Source organism: Ambystoma mexicanum, chromosome 1q (assembly GCF_040938575.1).
Source record: "Ambystoma mexicanum isolate Mex_15411 chromosome 1q, UKY_AmexF1_1, whole genome shotgun sequence".
In the NCBI taxonomy this organism is placed as follows: Eukaryota; Metazoa; Chordata; class Amphibia; order Caudata; family Ambystomatidae; genus Ambystoma; species Ambystoma mexicanum.
Genome location: NC_090922.1, coordinates 626,234,757 through 626,255,325, shown reverse-complemented (window position 1 = coordinate 626,255,325; position 20,569 = coordinate 626,234,757). Strand labels below are relative to the sequence as shown.

The 20,569-nt window shown below is 43.7% G+C and overlaps 1 long non-coding RNA gene across 1 annotated transcript in view; it reads right to left on the bottom strand.

Annotated features, from left to right (window-relative positions):
• LOC138521757 (uncharacterized) overlaps positions 1–8,887 on the bottom strand; it is a 36,255-nt gene extending 27,368 nt beyond the window's left edge. Inside the window, exons 1-2 of the long non-coding RNA XR_011283113.1 lie at positions 8,769–8,887; positions 8,549–8,626 (exon numbers count right to left, since the gene is read on the bottom strand). This is a non-coding gene — a long non-coding RNA (uncharacterized lncRNA). The remainder of the gene's footprint in view (positions 1–8,548; positions 8,627–8,768) is intronic.
• Positions 8,888–20,569: the final 11,682 nt, after the last annotated feature.

The window sequence follows — 20,569 nt, the reverse complement described above, 5'->3', positions numbered from 1 at the left end:
ACTCTATATTTGACTCAATTGTGTACTACCAATGCATGATTATACTGTCACTGCGATGGCACCTCACACCTCACCACGCTCAACGTATATACTGACCATGTGTACATGATACAAACTTGTTGCGCCGCTATTCACTCACCATGTCACAAATACACCCACACACCACCGCACATGCACAGCCTTGACAAAGACTTCAGTCGAAACACGTGTTGGAGCTTCTCACTTGCACCTAGCACTGTACGTGCTGGGATAATGATCACAGAAATCAACAATAAAAAATCAAAGTGTGAACCACAACAAGCGTTCTTCAACATGTAACCCTATCCAGGATGTTAACATAATCCAGCGCCATTACCAACAAGGTTTGCAAACCAACTAGTATATACTCTGGCATTGGGAACTTCTGAGCTTTTTCCCAAGCGAACCATGTGCCAGGCTGCAGGACTCAACTAATCACTCGACCAGATAAAGCAATAGCACAGGGGTTTGCCGTTCCTCCAAGCTCTCGAATGTCCTACACTGTAAGAAGACCTTTGTCTGCTGACTCTGCTCAGTATGTCAAACTTGTCACATTAAAAGCATAATTATACTGTCTGTGCACACAATATGCCAGAGCTGTCACATAATACAATATGCCAGTGCTGTCACATAAGAAGATTAAACACACTCCTACTCTTTGTGGCCACATATATGCCAGCACAGTTATTGTAAAACACGTTCATGCTGCGCCCAAAACAGAAGCCAGTATTTCCACTGTAAACCTAGCTCAAGATGTTTGTGCCCACAATATATGCCAGTATTGCCCAGTAAATCACATTTTCACTATGCCTGTGGCCACAATTTTCTAAAGCATTGTCAGAGTAAAATATGCTCATGATGCCTGTGCACTCAATTTAAACCTGCATTGCCACTGTCATTACCACTGTGCCCACAATATAAGACATAATTCCAACTATAAAACACAATACACAATGTAGTGCACCAGCTTGCCTGTGCCAGCTCCATCCACGATAGTAAAGAACCTGGGAGTTCTGATGGACAACAAACTAACACCTGAGCCACAAGTACATGCTATAATCAAGAAATGTTTCTTCCTTCTCCATGCAGTAAAAAGGATCCCTCCTATTCCTATCTTTCACCCACAAAACAATCACCATCATCAAACTTGTCGTGTCCAGAGTAGACTACGCCAACAGCCTATACCTAGGAATACCAGAACGACTGTTAAAGAAACTCCATCACATCCAAAACACTGCAGCCAAACTCTTGCTCAAACTACCATGAATAGAACATATTACCCCAGCACTGATAATGCTACACTAGCTGTCAATGAAACAGCGAATAAAGTTCAAATTGATTTGCATAACGCACAGAGCAATCCACGGTCAAGGAGCAGAGTTCCTAAAAGAAGAAATAAACATCCACCACCTGACAAGACCAGTTAGATCAAGCAACGACATCCATCCAGATTTAAAACCATACAACAAAAGAAAATTCGGAGGATCATCTTTCTCGCACCTTGCACCAATAACCTGGAATGAGCCACCAAAAAGCATACACAACAAAAGGGAAAAGGGATCATCTTCACTTCACAAAACTACTCAAAACGTGGCTCTTTGTTCCTGAACCAGAATAAAACGACTAGGAAGGATATACGCAGTGGGAAACAAGAATCCCAGAGAGGACACCCAGTGCCCCTAACTTCACCTTCATTAACCAGAGGACGGGGGAGGAGGACGTCATGTCCACTAACCACCAGCCCATAGACAAAACATCGGTACGTTAGGACATCCCATGGTAAAGGGCAGGGCGGGACCATGAGTGTGGGGAAAAAGGACACAATGTCCACAGGGGAAACATGGGTATGTAAGGATCCTAAACGGGAATTGGCAGGAAGGGACCCGAATCAACCAAACTAAATATCGCCAACCCGTGGTGGGGGTCCACACCAGTTCCAGCCAGGTACAAAAAAACACTAAAGTAAATAGAGGGAACTGCCATCCCTCATCACACTTGCCAACTAGGCGGACATATTACAATACCAAACAAACAAAAAATCAAAGGTGTGTAACAAATAAATGCAAATACAAAGAGGTAAGAAAGAAAGAAAAAAACTAAAAAACGATACCCCAACTCTAAAACCTCAATTTCATCATACACTTCCCATACAGAAATTCACAGAACCACTTCTCTGCCCAGCAATTCACATTTACTTCACCACATTCCAACAACAGACAAACAACACATAACCCAGACTATCAGCACATGGGCACTACCACCGACCCGATAACTGCACTCAAGCTTAGCGAACGGTATAAAGCGAACTGAAGCTGCCAACAGGACATCACAGCTCTCACTCTCCTATTCTCTGTACACCCTTCTAACCCCCCCATCCCTCCTTTTCAGATCTGCCAGAGTTCCTGGGGAGCAGTACGATGGTGACGGTGTGCGGTACAAATACCTTTAACTTTAACAACCTTGACATACCCACAATATATGGTAGCTTTTCGTCAGTAAAACACTGTACTGGTGCTTTTCCCATAATAAAGGCCAGTACTGCCACTGTAAAAGATATTTTCATATTGGGCACAGCCAATATATATGCCAGTATTGCCCCAGAAACAGCATAGTTATGTTTGCTGTCCCCAATACATTCCAGGGTTGCCACTGTAAGAAACAACCCATGCTGGTTGTGGTGAATATACAACACTATTGCCACGGAAAAAAGATTGATCACATTTATGTTTACTGTGCCCAAGTAATTGCCAGTATGGCCACTGTACGAATTTCCCACTCTGCCTGTGGTTAACACATATTCATGATGCTTTTGCCCACAATATATAAACCAGCATTACCACAGTAAAACACTATCATGATGCCCATGCCCAATATATGCCCTCAGTGCCATTGTAAAAAATACCCATGGAAACTGTGCCCAAACTATGCCAGTATTGCCACTGCCTATGCCTTTTTTGACCAAATGCACACACACATCCTAATTGTGCTAACATTCTGGACTTTGGTCCTCCGAGGGCGTTCTGACTAACAGCACATTGAGACTATAATAATGGTAAAATTGGTGCTATACAAATGACAAGTACAATACAATACAATGCAGTATTTTTACGTTCCATGTAAAATCAAAATCATTTGCATTGTGGACCGGGGAAAAGAAACTCCCTTCATAATGCATATTATTAGTGTGAGCCACTTTGTGAGACTCACAGGGTTTCATCACAGCCATCCACTTCTGGTGGAGGTTCCTTCTAATGCACACCTTTCCATTATAAAAATGTTCCGCGATGGGTGCAATGCTTCTAGGGGAAACTGTGCATCCTCTAATTCCAATATAATTGCTCAAATATGTGTTGTTGATTAAAGATTATTGCAGGAAATATACTGTTGAACACTTCTTGTTGAAGTGACTGCACCTTTGTGTTGTGAACACGCGGTCAGTGAGTTGGAGGGAAATGCAATCTAAGAAAGACGAGATTAAAAAGTACTACAGTGGATTGAAATAAGGAGGCAATGAAGGGATATCGCTCTGCGTTTTCTCAACTGAGAGTTCGAGTGTCAGCGGGTCAGATATCTCTTCTTAATGCGCAGGTGCACCAACGGTAGTCCACCTGCGATCACATTTTGACGGGGTCATGGACTTAGAGTGCCACTGCAAAAATGCTGTAAGGGCCACACCACAATGCCTGTATTTTTTAGCAAAAGCAGGTCAAGAATTCTTGGCTTACTTCCTTTTTACTATCTTGAATTACTGTTGGAGCAGAAACAAATTCTGAAAAATATGTATGTTTTGTTGTGATCTCAATGGCAAGACTGAATATTCGGAAAGACACAAAACAATGTTTTACTGTAATTCTGTAATTAGAAATGTGTAAATCAACAGCAGGCACCGGTACAAAGCAAGGATATGCCACGTCACCATGCGTGCATCCAGGCTTTTTGGAAAATGCAGAAACGCTGCATTCCTTCCCTCTCCTTCAAGCAGCAACGTTACAGCATTGCACATCTGTCGGCACAAAACAGGGTTTAGGAAACCCCATAGAGGTGTCAGTGGTAGCAGCAGTAGAGATGTCAGTGCAGGGCTGTGAAAGTAGTGTGACATCACTCATGCCTGGCAGCAACACCTGACTCAAACAAGCACAAGATGAGGTTCTGATGCGCCCCTCAGTATGTTGGTGGACAAAATAATTGCACAGGAGTCTGTACTCTTTGGGGCAAAGGCGCACAAGACTTCAGATGCAGTGAAGTCCAGCATTTGGGAAAACTTGCAAAGAAAGCAAACTTTGTCCAAGTTATATGCCGGAGCACCGGTCAGATAAAGAAGAGATGTTATGAGCGCAAAGGGAAGGAGAGATGCCTTCAAGCCAAAGAGGCACAGACTATGGACAAGAGGGAGCTCTTCCTAGGATCAACACTTCTGCCCAACAGAGATGGAAGTTCTCCTGAACAAGGACACAGCAAATTTGGAGGGCAATAAATACAGCGCAGGAAGAATTAGTGGCTAATTATTTCTGCGATTAATGTGGGATATGGCTATATGGGTATGGTATTACAAGCATAAATATGTATGGAACTAGATAGGAGTATGTGGAAGTGCAGAGGCATACATGGGTGTATGTTGGAGAAGATGTCATGATTTGAATAAGGTGTGTCTGGGCAGGCATGTATGCTATATATGTACCTATATCAGCATATAGAGCAATAGGTGGAGAACATGTATATGGGCACATGTGGAGATACATATGAATGTGGCCATAGAAGGGCATAACAGGCTATTAACTTTGTGAATGTGTCCTCCAAAATCCCAGATAATGTACTAACAGCCATGTCCATCGAAGCCGATCACCCACTCAGGAGATTAACCACTGGGAGATGAGCCCTCACAGCCACCCACCCAGAATACCAATGTTTATGTCATTTACTTGAACATTGTGCCACAAGAAGATGCCATTGGAGAGATATCAGTGATTCAAAGAGCATTTTACAAAGGGGTTGCACCGTTATAAACTGCTTTTGTGATGTGTCCATGAAAGGTACCCACCTGCAAGATGCTGCAGACAAGAAAGAAATGCCAGCCAGTGCCATGCATTGCTGGACAGCTCTGAAAAGCAGACTGCTGCCCTCTTGGAAGTGGATTGTCACCTAAAATAAACAAATGAAAGCCAAGATAGCAAAAAAACTTGCCACATTCGGTCTGCCTCTCCTTAGTGGATGGTGTAGTGTGTTTAAGTGTCACATTGCGGGAGTTGTCTGGTAGGACCAGGACAATGTCCTTAATAGTCCAGACCACCAGCATCAAACAACGCCAGCTACTGAATAAAAAATTCGCCATGAGTAGAGGCCTCACTGCACTCCTGAAGGTATAGGAAATAGAGTATAACTTGCCTGCACTAAACATGGTGGTGCTTCCGGGCAGTACTGGGGAGGACATTGAGCAGTCGCTGGAGACGATACATTCATATTCTTAGACACGTTGTGGTACTGAGAGTGTGAGCAGTAAGGGAGAAGCCCGCTCAATTGTGGAGGAGGTTCAAAGGTTCAAGACTTAATCGAAGCTGTACAAATGGTCTAAAAAGGCAGATTAAAAATAATAATAATTGCTCATGGTCATGGTGAGGTAGTAGGAGCTCAGGTGCAAATGTCACATTTAAAAAGTCGACGCGCTCAAGTTTGTGGCCTCCATGATCCAATTGGTAATTGAAACAAGGGTGGCACACCACAGTGAATAGATGGTTTGTTCTGTTTGGACTTGTGAATGGAAAAAGGACACCCACAAAAAGTATTTAAAGAATGTATTACAAACAAACAATTGTGCAAGTGTCCATATTTACATTTCTCTAGACCCATAAGATACATGCATCCTTAATGTCTGATGAGATGGGTGAATCAGGTTTACTGCAATGCATGCAGTTGCTCATACACCACATCTTCACAACACACATCACAAACTACGTTGTCCTTTAGCTCCTGTGCATTGCCCCCGTCATCTTCAGCACCTCCTTTGTCATCCCCTCTTTCGCAACTGACTCTGTAGGTTTTGGGGTGCTTGTCTAAATTTTAGAAAATTTAAAAAATGGGGCACTATGAAACATATTACTTGGAATGTGCTCCCCTTCTCATCAGTGTGCATCATGTCACCATCACAAGTGTGTAGACACCTAAACCTGCTTGAATGCTGGTGTTCTCTGTTTGGTATGTTGTAAGCAAGTTCAGGGAGTGACCTGGGCACAGGAAAGGGGGCTGAAGCCACGTTGTTACCTAGTATGCACTGTCACCTGTAGGGGACAAAGGCATGACATCAAAGCTACTAAATGTAGTACAGTGATGAAATGTAGAACAGTGATGTAGGCAGTCAAGACATCATCACCATCACAGTACATTGTACAACTACAAAACGGCATTTACCAAGGCCCCTGTTAGGGAGAATTTTTAGTTTACTGCTAAATTCCTTCCACCTTAGAGACCCCCAGCTCTATTGCTGAACCGTGGGACTTTGAACTTTAAAATTCTATGTGTTTACTGTGTTTGTTTCCTTTGGTTGTGTAGTCTGATAAACTCCATAGGCATCATCTTTTACATTGTGTCACACAGCACCTTCAGTGTAGTGGCACAAGGAAGTATTTCAGATTTCCCAAAGGTTTAGATACCTTCGCTGGGATAAACTACTGTTTCCAAGAGCAGCAAAGTGAAATTGACTTTACTTACGTTTTTTACTTTCTAGACACCGGAATACACTATCTTACAATAGGGTGCTGGAGGGGTTACTTAGTATCCACTTTTTCTAGCTTCTTATGTACAATTTTTATGTTATCCTTTCCTCGATGAATGGCTGGTGGCAGTGGTTTACTTTTAACTACCGTGGTGTGCATTTACCACGGGCTGCGTTCACAGCTGCAGTAAAGCACCCAAGGGTGCCATTTTTGTCAAAATTGCCCCTGTCTTCTTTTTTCGCCATTTCTTTGTGGAAAGGTCCTTCTTGAGATTTACTCTGCATGCCAAACTAGGTTTGGTCCCTTTGTTAATTTTGCCTTTGGCGGGATTCACAAGTGAAGCCCGTCTCTGGCTCCAGGGTATCTGGCAGGAGAAGGAAGCTAGGGTGGTGCCCGAAACTCCCTGTGCTTAATCTCCTAGGAGACATGAATGCACTCTTAGGGGATTGGCTGGCTGGCTGTCCGGCAAGGACAGCCACCCTACTGGGTGACTGACAGTTAGTCTGGAATGAACGGGAGGAACCTGTATAAAAGGCGAGGCTTTTTGGCTTGGAAGGCAGAGTCGACCACTCGACAAAGGAATCTGAAAAAGAACTTGAAGAGGATACCTGCTCCAACTCCTGGACTGTTGGTTTGCCCAGTGAAGCCATGCTGCTGTGCTGAAACTCCAAATGTACATTGACCGAGAAGCCCCTGCAAGGAAGACTTCTCCCTTTGAGTTGGTGGGACCAATCAACTCCAAAGTAAGCCACCTGGAAATCCTCTTGGAGCTGGTTGAATTTCCACTGTAGTCACTGCTGGAACCGAATAGCCAGGGAGAGGAACACCAGATCATGCGTGTTGCTTTTAAGCTGGCCAAGAGCTCCAGGAAGATCCTCCGGACTCCCAGGAAGCAGGACTGACTGAGCCTGAGCCCCCTCCACAGAGTGCGGGACCCCAGATGCAAGGAAAGCCCATCTCAACAGCCAGGAACCGCAGTGTTGCTATTTGCGGTAGGCGCAAGGAGCGGAAATACCTAAGTTCCACTTTTTTGAAGATTGCCGGTTGCGGTTGGTGACCGTCCCAATACAGTGCAGGAGACCCTAGAAGTCCTCCCTCTTGTCCCCACGACTGAGGCCCAGGAACACCAGGATCTGCAGAGCTGCAAAGGAACAGGAGGCACCTGCTGCACCTTTCTTCAACCCAAAAGTACTGTAAAGCCTGAGAGAACTTACCTCTTGATGTGCCACATTGCTTGTCCTCGTTGGATTATATTAAAGAAGGGTGAACCATTGGAACAGGATGACACATAGAATCTTCACTCAAATATACATTTTATTTTTTTAAATCAATACCAATTTCGCATAATTAATGTATGTATGATATAAAACCATAAAAGCAATACATTCATTCCATCAGTTTAACATTTGTATCTCAAACAATCACTCATAGTCCCATACTACCACTTTCAAACAATCATGAATAAAACCAATTTGGCTTGTCAAGACAGTGTAAACTACTGCTTTTAATACAACCTCCTTTCGTTTTTGCATATATTGATGACCCTGTCCATAATATCAAGTGTCAAATATCTGGGTTTTTTATTAGTCCAGATTGCACACAGCAAGTCCTCGACACATGTTTCGGTCACAAAAGACCTTCTTCAGGACATTGGGCACAGAGTAACTACTCTGCCCTTTTCGGAAAAGTAAAGACCAATGTTCATTCTAAAAAGGACATACATAAACATTCATCAAAATTGTGTCATCCCTATTTCTTTTAAACGGTGACTTATATTGTCACAAAAGTGTTTCTAAACAATAGAATCACCAGGCTCTACTCACCCCCAAGTTCCAATCTAGGGTAAGCAAGTAGAACGTCGGAATCAATCCTCCACAGGAATCTATAATACTATAGGTATCCTGTAGATTAAGCAAAGACACCACTGAGTCTTCCTATAATCAACAAAGGTGGGTAACAATAAATCAACCATCCATACTAAAATTCCGTTTAAAAACCAGTACAAGACTAGTAAAAAACAAATAAAAAACAAAGTGCACTCACAGTCACTGCCGATTCGTGTGATAAGAAATTCACACGCCTTCTGCGTTGTCCTCTGACCCGTGATTTGATTCAATTTATTATATCCAGTTTGTCCAACTGTGGACTAGTCCAAAGACCTTAACAAGGTCTATGACACTATGAAAATAGAGAGGACATCATTGTCAATATCTCATTAGGCCAAACTCCCATATCACACTAATAGCTAGAAACATAATGCCGACCCCATATTATGAAAAAAGGTCATGCACTACGGTGGATGACGCCGCCTCAAGGTGTGTGGGAGTGTCTATGCCCCTCTAAACATACTATAGTGCATTACTGCAATCGGTATCAATTTATAAATACAACTTATACTATTTAGATGTTGCCTTAAATGGTGATTTAATCACATATTTTTACAAATCTATGATACCTGTATATATATTTTGTAACATAAGCCCTGTGAGTATTACGGGTGTCAATGATAACAAAATTGAAAAAAGGAGAGAAAAAGTCGATAGAATGTACAAAATTGTTTTTTAATTTTTTTAGTGAAAAAGAGATTTGTCTGAGATTCATGAAGTAAACATTCTGGCTTAATATGATGCTGATAGATCAAAATTGGTGCAAAAATAAAATAGAGCAACTTACTGTTATTTTTAATAATTAAACAGTCATTGTGAAAAATCTAAATGTACATATCAGCATAATCATATGAGGAATAGCGAGCAACAGAGAAAATATTATCGTGAGAAAAACACAAACAGTAAGTACGAAAACAGTTTCAGCATAAGATGGAAAAACGCATCTAATGTAATGTAATGTAATGTAATTTGAACCAATATTAATCCCAAGAGGGATCTATGTGTTTCCAAGACAGAAGGCACAGCTACATTGGCTGACTGTCCCTGGCTAATCAGTGAAGTTAAGCCATCATCATGTGCATATTGACACAAGAAAAACTAATTGAAACTTATTGTGAACATCAATACATCATTATAAACATCAATAAATCATTTCAAAGAGTCCTGGTTAGACAATACTAGTTTGAGGCTGATGCAGAGGAGCCTACGCCCTCCGCTTGCCTGAGTTGAAAAGAACCGTGGATAGCCAACCGCTATTGTTCTGATAGTACAACACAGTACCCAAGTGTAAATTTGGCACAGTGGGCGTTTCAGTGGGATTGAAGGGGTGTACCACCTTCATCAGGTAGAGGATTTCTCTGTTCTGCCCTAAGGAGAATAGGACAATAAATGGATATGTAGAAAAGTATACAGGTGTCATAGTTTGTAGTGGCACTACAGCTTGTTAAAATCAGTGAAGCTAGGTTATCAGAGCCAGAGAGGGTGAACCCATCACCCATGTGGTCACTAAGGGAGTGCAAAACATCACACTGAAAAAAGTAACCCTTTGCATCAGGGTAAATGGAAAATGCTAAAAGTTTAGTGAGTAAGAAAACATGAGCCAAAATTGCAAAGAAGTCACCCAGCCTAAAGTCAGTGAAATGCTGAATTAGGTGCAGAAAAAAAGAACAGAGCAATTCAGCACTGCTTACCTGAATAAAGTATCATGCTCTTAGGCAAACTGTGGTAGGCCAACGGTATGTTAGCCAACAGGAAAAATGATTCAGTTGAGGCAAATGTCACCAAAAACATGTGTGTTTAATTCGTAGCAAAAGGTGCACACGTTGGTGCACGTCTGTAGTTTTAAGCAGCTAGAGCCCCAAAAGAAAAAAGAAACAGAAAATGACCCTCAGTGATCATTAAGGAAAAAACCCTTTGTGCAGAAGTGCAAGGAGAAATATTTGAAAGCACGTCATCTGAATCACGTGATTGAGTAACTCATCCCAAGCTGAAAAGAAACACAAGGCGCAGCACCTCAATACCGAAAGTAAAGGCATGCTTGAAATGGGTTTCTTGTGTAGAGTGAGTAAATTAGTGGCTGCAGACCGTGACGTGTGTGCGGGGGGAAAGAAGCACTAAATCTAAGTCAATATTAGGTCTGAAGAATGTGGCAGGGGGAGCCAAAGTCAAACATGCGGGCCGGCACAAAACAGGCTAAATCTGAATACATTAGTGCAGCAGCTGCTCTCACCTGAATGTAGGTGCGCTGTTGTGAGAAGTGAATTCTCTGACAGGCAAACCGTCCCGTGTGCTGTGACCAGGGCTCACGGCACCAGCAGGTCAGCTGTATGGGGACTCATAAACATGTGCGGCAGGATCTGGCTGTATACAGCAGGAGCCCTCCTGTAGACAAAGAAAGAGGACTATGGGCTAGAGGCTGTCTGTGTTCCGTAATAGAGGGAGAAAGGGGACTAAAACAGAATGCCTGCTGGTACATGTAGGAAAGTGAGCGTGTGCGGCAAAATCTGGCTGTAAGTAGCAGAAGCCCTCCGGTAAAAAATGAAGAAGAAGGACTATTGACTAGATGTTGTCTGTGTCCCGTACTAGAGGAAGGGAGGGGACTGAAACAGAATGCCTGCTGGTAAATGTAGGAAAGTGCCAAAGGAAAGAGGGTTTGGCAAATTTGTTTGCTATTTATGAAGCAATCAAAACTGCGAGATAAAACCAAATGAAAGAAGGCTGAATTGGCTGTCCTAATGCAGGAGATGCTTGTACTGAACACAGTGTGTATGGCTTAAAAAAGCTCTAAAGTAAATGAAAAAGTAGAGTAAACCGTGATCCTGCATTGTATGTGCAATCCCCTAGTGCAAGTCATCTTCATCTATTATTAGATACGGTACATCATTGGCTCTCAAACTATAAGGCCTTTCGTTATATGGCCCTCTACAATTGGCTGGCACGCTTGTGCCAGTCTGGAACATTCGGCTCACTAGCAGCACATAAGGTCATATCCCAGGTGTCAGGAGGTGGACTGGACTGTACCTCCCCACCCAATTAGCCCAGCATCTCTCATCACCCATGCCTTCTGCCATGATGATTGCCTTTGAACTTGGCCTTGCAAGTATCCTTGCCTCTGAGAATATAGGGAAGTACGTGCACATGATATCATAGTTCTGGAACTGCATGTGCAACTTCTATTTTCATCCTTGGCTCACATGACAGGAGACCACAATTTGGCCCATTTTGCAGCATTTCACTGTCTTTAATGAATAAAACCGGGCACTCGTGGTGTTCTTTCTTTGCAGCTTAACAAGGGGTGATTCAGCATCTTACGTCCACTGTCTTTAGAAATATATAACCAGGTCTTGGCTGCTTCAGCCTTGACACCAGGCCAGACAGTCCTACCAGACTCATCCATGATCTTAGCTAATTCTTTGCTGTGACACAGCCCTCGACTCTTCTCTTCATGGGTTTCAACGTACTAAAATTGTGACACAGATGTCCAGATTCTATATAATGCCTGCAGTCTATTTATTATGTATAGCCAGCTTCTATGATCACTTAGTCTACTTGTGTTACTGCATCTGTACAGTTATTGAACGATTTGCATTCTCTGCAATGCTCTTCACACGTGCAACCTTCTTTTCGCATATGAACGTTTACTCAGTTCTTTACTTCATAATTTTCTATAAGGTCCATACACTTTCCTCTACAGCCAGTCTTCTCTGTGCGTCACACTCATTTCTTGTGATGTCACCAACTCCTTTTATTGCTCTTTTCATATTTCTTCAGGAACTTCCTCCATGAGATTGTCGTCTCTTCGGGAATACATCTGATAGGGTTTTCTTAGTGGATACCTTCTCTCAAAGATTTGCCGCGGAATGGTCACAACCGCTAGTGTCAAGCATTGCACAATTTCAGGCTTCCAGCATATAGGTTGGAGAGGGGCGGGACTTCCTGCAGGGGCAGTTGGCTGCTCCTCTACACCACATGTTACCTTCCACTTCGGAATCCCATGCAACTTACAAAGCGGGTATTTGCTGTAGTACCACTAGTGTCCGACTACCCCTCAGAAACACAGCACCACTTACAGTACCTGCCCTTTCCCTTAATTCAAAGTGCATATAAGTGTAGTGTGAAAAGAAAGATACGAGAAATAAAAATGTTAAAACGGAGCACACAATAAATGCTTACAAAAAGACATAGCATTGCCTTTATACATGCACACAATAATTCAAGAAACACTCCCACCAGCTAATCGAATCACGTGTTGTGTTTGGTTTACTTCATTTTGAAATATATAAATTGATCTGCATGCAATGTTTAATGTAATGGTAATCCTTGTTTTCCCTTTCATGCCTGGTCCCAAAGGGAAATCATTGTGGGCAATGTTAATTGATCAATATAAGAATGAGGAGTCATACAGATTGAGGCTCATACTTTACTTGAGAGCGTCATTTGTACATATAGCTCTTTGTTATTGGCCAAATCAGCCTTCTCTCCACAATTTCTCAGCACTACTTGGGACTTCATTTACAGTGATGCATGCTGGCTATAGCCTTCCGAGATACTGTTTATTGTTTCAACATTCGCACCCGGGGAAGGGCACTCAGCCAATCAGGTGCATGGAACAGCAGGTGAGATTACACATTCCCCACCCGCCTCCCCAGCCACCGGAGGCCGTTCCCCGGGTGGTGCCATTTTTGTTATGTTTTGTTAATGTGGGGGAGGCAATCGGGAGCCTCTCCCTGCAGTCTCCCCACCTCATCCTTCCCCGAAAATCCCCTGATCCCCTTTCCCTCCATCCCCAGTTAAGTGCGGGCCCGGAGCTCTGTGCTCCGGTCCTGGCCCTCCTCCCATCTCCCAGCCGCCGCCATAAACATCCCTTTCCCATATGGCGCTTGCCATCTTTTTTTCTTTCTTTTTCCTCTGAAGATCGGCTCCACACGCAGAGCAAATCTTTCTCGAAAAAAAATGAAAGCCATTTGTACCCTGGATGAACTCCGGGGTGCGAATACCATATTAGGTCCCTCCTTTTCATTCAATGGCTGTGGAATCATTTTCATGCTCTGGTCCTAGCTGCAAACGCACAATGTGACGTAGGCAGTCCTTTCAAGCACATAGGCATTCCAATAGCCTATCACAACACAGGTTGCAGGGGTGTGCACCTACCTGGTGTACCCTTGATTGATTGTGGACCACGGTTTGGACCTGGTGTGCATGTCATCAGATGCCTCATCATCTGGGTCTTGGATGTAGGGGGTCCTACATCAACTGGGTCTCATGCTTCGAACTTCTCCACCATACTTATTGTTAGTATGCTCAGTAAACAGTGTATTTAACACCTGAAGTATTTATTACATATTTAAGGATTTTCATTCATCCCTGCTTTTTATTGGATGTATTTTACAAGCTCGAGGGTTTTTGGCTGAATTGTACCAAAACATGAGAAGACGCGCACTGCACCTCACTGGATGCCAGTGCATCTGTTCAATGTCTATTATTGCTTGTCTCTTTTTTATTGCTTTGATGTATCCCCAGATGTTTCATATTACCCACATGCCCACATGTATGTGAGTGCCTATTATTTCTTTTTTTATGAGGTACATATTGTCTGACCTGAATTTATTTTTGGGAGAGATGCATGCTGCAGAATGCATGAAGCATGTTGCTATGTATTGCATACAATGCACAGTTCCTGAGCTTGTGGAAGCGTTTGGGAAGGCATCCCATATGATACAGAGAAACAACTTCCGCTTCTCGATGAATCTCCCTAATCACAGGAGCAACAATGAGATTCTCCATAGAGCCAGTAAGTCATTCTCACATTGTAGTTGTTTTGGTGCTAATGGGGATGTTCCAGTTGGTGTGGTGGGGTTTTGGCCATGCAATGTTTTATTTGACCTTCACAGTGGCATGGATGGAGGGGCGGGATAGGAGACATATTCTTTTACACATTTCAGCAATGGAGGTCAGCTTAAAAGAATTCTATGTCGGAAAATATGTGGGGACAATTAATAATATCAATAATAATAACAAACTAACACACACATAGTATATTTATAGGGTTGTACTCATTTATCAGGGCTACACTGGGATAGCAGCTAAAGGGGCACAGGGGAGGCATGGAATGCTGAGGTAGACGTCATGGGCAAGATGCTAAGCAGCATAATGGGTACTTCTGCCTGTTCTTCCTTGACCAGTGACTGAAGCTGTGCAGCCAACTCCCTATGCTATTTATGGAATGTCTCTGTTAAACGGTGCACATTGTTTCTTCGGAGGCAAAGATTCAGCTTCAAGATGCACAGTTCATTGAAGATCATTCTGGAGCATCTGGGCAGGGGCAGCCCTGCAGGTGTTGGGATCTTTTTTAGTCTTCCATGTCAGTGAGAAGCTTGTGAATAGATGGATTTCTAGAATCTAGCTTGGTGGACAGATTTAGGACGCCACCCTGTTTGTAGGGAACTCTGAAAGGTTAGCCAAAACCCAATCAAGGTAGGTGTGGAGAGCAGTCAAGGCCATTTTCAGGAAAGTGTCCCAGGAGAGTGTGAGTGGGGTCACATGTCCACAGTGAGTCCATGCAGTGAAGCACACAATAATTACATTTATACAGTAATGTATGAAAATACAATATTTATTCTAGGACTCAAACACACACTAAAAAATGAAACTAGCAGGTGATCCTATCGCACAATACTCAATGCTAAACATATATATATATATATATATATATATATATATATATATATATATATATATATATATATATATATATATATATATATATATATATATATTCACCAGGGGTTCTTAAAATGCATTCAAATTACTTAAACACCAAGTGGTAATTAAATGAATGCAGTAAATATGGAACCAAGTCACCAGTGATTTTCCCTATCTTCAGAATTCCTAACCCTAAGAGGAATGGGGCCTGGTGCCCAAATATCACGTGCCATGTGCAGCAGAAAATGCATGGCCTTATATGGGAATTTGTGACCTGGGAGGGCAGGAAGAAGACCAAACTACAACATGGAAAAAGAGCACACAAACATCTTGCGGCACGGTCATTTTAGGGCACTAGCCCTTTTTATTTATTTATATATCACTTATACACAGGTGAAATGCTTCAAAGTGCTTCAAGGTGGGAAGTGAACATGGGAATACAGTATCATTCTTAGGCTTCGAAGATTCTGAATGATCTAAACAGAAAAACTAGCATTCTAGGCCTTACAACATTTCTTCTAGTCAAGTGCCTGAAGTGGTACAGTTGAGACAAAGCATAGGAGGAGGGGGGCGGAAAACGGTGGGGGGAGGGGCTAACAGATGAACCAACTGGCCTTAGTACATTTAGGTCATGAATACGAACAGGCGGTGGTGCAGAGACGGGCAGGCAGGTGGGGCCGTAACAAAGAGTCCGGTCCAGCAGGGCCCTGAGTTAAGTGCAGCGAGGTTGCCCCGCTCAAGGAGCTTAAGCTGAAAGTGCAGTAATGTTGAACAAATTGGAACGGCCCAGAGGCAAGTGCAAAAGACTGGTGGGGGAGCCTGGGACATGTAGGCTCTGGAGGTGAACCAGGCAACCAGCCAGCAAAACTGAACAGTATAAGGGAGGAGAAGGAGGGGGGACAGAAAAGAAAGGAGTTTAGCAGGGGAGAAGGAGGGACAAGGAGGAAGAGAAAAGGAAGGTCTTGAAGAGTTTCTGTAACTTAAGGTTCTCTGGCTCAAGATGGAGAGGGGCAGGGAGGCTGTTCCAGAGGGAAATACCTGCAGAGGATAAAGATCTACCCCCAAATCTCTGTTTGTGAAAGCGGCTCACCCACACAGAGTTGGAGGAGGATGAGCGGAAGCCTCTAGAGGGAGAGTGTTTAGGAAGAGAGCATTGTAGGTAGTGCGGGCCCAGCCCCAGAAAGCTTTGTGGATTATGCAGAGGGTCTTCAACTGGATCCTTAAAGCCATGGGGAACCAGTGAAGGGATTTCAGCACCAGAGAGATGCTGTCCCAGGGCGTGAGGCCAAGAATAAGGCTCACAATTCTGTTCTGGATGAGTTGTAGAGGAGAAGTAGGAAGATTGAGAAAGAGGCGGTTGCAATAATTCAGCCTAGAGAGAACCAGGGCTCTCGAGGTGATGAACCACTGAGGCAAAGTGAGAAAAGGTAGAATACCTCTGAGGAGGTGCAGTTGGTAGTTGAACTTTTTGGAGATATCTGTGATGTGAGTAGAGAAAGAGAAAGTGGAGGCGAAGATGACCCCAAGATTTTTTGCCTCATTGGTCTTTGAGGGTGCAGGGCCAAGGGAGGCCGGCCAGTGAGAAAGTAGGAAAGTGGGAGCAGGGGTACCAATGAGGATGTTCTCTGTCTTACTGGCATTCAAGCATAGATAGTTAGCAGCACACCAAGCCTGAATTGCGGATAGACATTCAGGGATGAGCGAGATGGAAGAGGATGCTGAGGGTAGTCTGAAAGAGAGCTGCGTGTCATCCACATAACATTGAAAGTTAGAGGTAAAGGTAGAGATCCTGTGGGCCAAGGGGGCCATGTAGATATTGAAGAACTAGGGGGAAAGGTTAGACACCACAAGTAGAGAGAGTGGTAGTGGGGAGAAAGGGCCTGAGTTCCACCTGGGAGGGCCAGTTAGAGAGAAACGAGGTGAGCCACACCAGGGCCTGATCAGTGATGCCAAGGGTATCATGGAGGCGGGTGATCAGGATGTTGTGGTTTACCGTATCGAAAGCAGAAGGGAGGTTGAGAAGAATGAGGACAGAGGGAGAGTTGGAGTCAAGATTTGAGAGCATGTCTTCACGGGTGTTCAGAAGAGCCGTTTACATGCCGCTGAATGCTCTAAAGCCATACTGATGGTCATGGAGACAACCAACAGATTCAGTATGGAGGGTAAGTTGAGTGATAGCCAGCTTCTCCAGAAGCTTCCCCAGGAAAGGGGTGATGGCGTTTGGGCGTTAGTTTGCTGAAATGGATGAGTCGCTGAGGTTTTTTTGAGAAGAGGGTGCACACGAGAGTGCTTGAGAGGAGAGGGGAAAACTCCAGTGGGGAAAGAGAGGTTATAGTGGTCAGCCAAGGCTGCAGCAAGGGTGTCAATATTGTCCTAGATGGTTTTGGAGGGGCAGGGGTCCACTTGTTTGGAGGAGGCTTTCATAGAGCAGACTTGTCTAGAGACCTCATCAGGTGTGACAGGGAGAGGAAGGAGAGAAGAGGGGGAGGGTTGGAGGCAGCCGAGAGGGACCCAAGAGATGTTGATGCTGGGGGGAGCAGGAGAGAGAGAGAGCAGGATGCCCTGTGATTTGGTGGTGAAGTGTGCGGCCAGGGCTGAGCAAAGGGCCTGAGTAGGTGGGGTAGAGGATGCGGCTGCAGTAGGGGTGGCCAGTTCCTTGCAGACCTTTAGGAGTTGGCTGTGTTGTTAGATGCTGCAGAGATGGGGGCTTGAATGTAGACTCTTTTCTTGGAGCAGATGCAGAGTCTATGTTGTCTATGAAGATGGCGGAAGGCCAGTTTGTCAGAGGGTGAACCTGAAGATCCCATTTCCGTTCTGCTGCTCTGCACCTGCATTTAAGGGCAGCCAGATCAGAGTCATACCAATAGTTGCTCTTTTTGGCAGGCTTCAGTCGGACCCTCATGACAGGGGCAAGAGTGTCAAGAGTGTTGGAGATAGAACAATGAACGTTGGAGAGGGCTGTGTCACGGTGGGAGTCAGCTCCAGAAGTAGAAAGAGGAGAGTAGGTGAATGCAAAGGCAGCCACTGACATTCTTTTCATGGGTCAGATGACCTTGAAGGCAGGAGGTGGTATAGGGTGTGCTATTGCCAAAGGAGAAGAGAGCTTCAATTGAGAAGAAAGAAGAGAATGATCAGTCCATGTGAGTGAAGTAGTGTGAGGAATAGAGAGTGGGATGCCTGTGGTGATGATAGCATCCAAGGTGTGACCAGCGGTGTGCATTGGACCAGAGGGTAGCATGGAAAGAGAAAGGGAGTCACATAGGTTTCGGAAAGGTCCTGAAGAGTCCAGAGAGTCAAGATAGATGTTAAGATCCTCCAGAAGGAGGAGTTGGGAAGAGGAGGAGAAGAGAGAAGAGGCCACTTCAGCCAATACTGAGAGGAAGAGGGTGGACTGGCCCGGTGACTGATAGAATTGGCTAGAGTAAGAGAGGTGACATGTGAGCGAGAGAGCCTGCAGACCAGGCATTCAAAGGAGGAATAGACTTGAGTGGGAATAATGGAAACAGGGATCCACTCAGGAAAGATCAAAGCTACTCCATCCCCTGGCCTGTTGTGCCTGGGTCGGAGAGGATCTTGTAACCTTTTTAGTAGCAATACATAGTAAACACGAATGTGCACACTAGAAAGAATGTAAAAATAGTAAAACTATATTTGCTGCCACAGTTTGTCTTTAGGTACGTATAGAAGTAGTCAATAATCCTAAGTATAAAATGTTAGGGTGATACACAAGTATCCCCGTTGCATTGCATTGTCAGATGGTGTGTGCAAGCTAACACATTTACAAAACTGTAAAAGGCAAAAAGGGAAACATAGTTTCCCAGTATTGATAGTCTGAACAAATGATCACTTTCCCCATAACAAATGAGCAAAAGGCAGGGGAAGTGAAGATGAAGGCTTTGTTTCCCCTCAAAATGTCAGAACAGGTTAAAAAATGAAGCAACCAGATTTGGGGTTCATAGAAACTATGGAGGGAAAGTTGGCAAAAGAGAGATCTTTCCTTACAGCTTGACAATAAAGAAAACAAACATTCAGCATGCTAATGTAATAGTCCCCAGTATGTGGGAAGTCACCGGAACACACAACAAACAGTACTGAAACTAGCAGGTGATACTATCGCACAATACTTAATCCATATCTAAGTATTCCAATACCACATGAAAATGAAAGACAGCACTGCACATTGAAAGAACACAACACACAGTATTATACCCCACAACAAATCCTTCCTTGGTCAATATTGCAGAGAAGGCTGCATTAGAAAAAGAGACACACAGTACAGCTGCACGATGAAGAGGACCGTGTTCTACCTCTTAGCCTTTGGGGGGACAATCTCCATCCTAAACTGTTTGGCCTCCACTAACAGATCAGTGCCTTCAACAGATCGGGTCTGGCCAAATACTGTGTTCTGACTTGAACCAGCAGGAATACTAGCATTTGAAATCCCTCCCTCAGTTTGATACAGTACTAATACCGTTCTCATGTCAGCAGCATGCCCATTTATTTCTTCAAAATATTTTCTTTTCATTTTAGATGAACTTGTTTTCACACCACACACACACACACTGATGACCTTAAGTTTTACAGAGCTTTTCACAAACCAGCCAGCCATATTCAGTCATAAACCTGACTTTAGTAGAAAATATTTTTGTCTCGTTTCACAATTTAATAGGAAGTTGCAAATGATAATAATCCCTTTACATCGTGCGAGGAACGCAAAATCTTTCTTTCAATATCCTACTTTTCACCAAATGTGCAAGAAATAAGCACAGGATACCAGTCAAGCAGTATTTCTTGTATTAATTCCCTACTTTTTTGTGAACCATGTACCTTTTGACAGTAAATTGTGTGACCATCATATCAAAATATTGAATTTCTTTAAATTTAACTGTGGAAGTGTGCGGAGCCTACAATGATTTCTTATGTAAATTCAGGAAAAACATAGATGCCTTTAGCACTTGGGTTAATGGGTGAACTTTTGAGCTTCCCTCTGGACTCCTTCCTGACCATGCCCCTCTACTCTCCCATCCTGACAACTTTCTGCGTTCCCCTCACTTGAAACTCTCTGTCCCTCAGACATAGCCCACCACAGCACTGCCACCTTCCTTCTCGGTCATTTGGCCCATGAATCGTGTGTAAGTGGATGCCTTTGCCTCTACTTTCTCTGCTCCTCCTACTCCTGCGACTGACTCACACTCTGGCACAGCCCTCTCTAACCTGCATCTTTCTATCTCCAACACTCTGGACATCCTTGTCCCT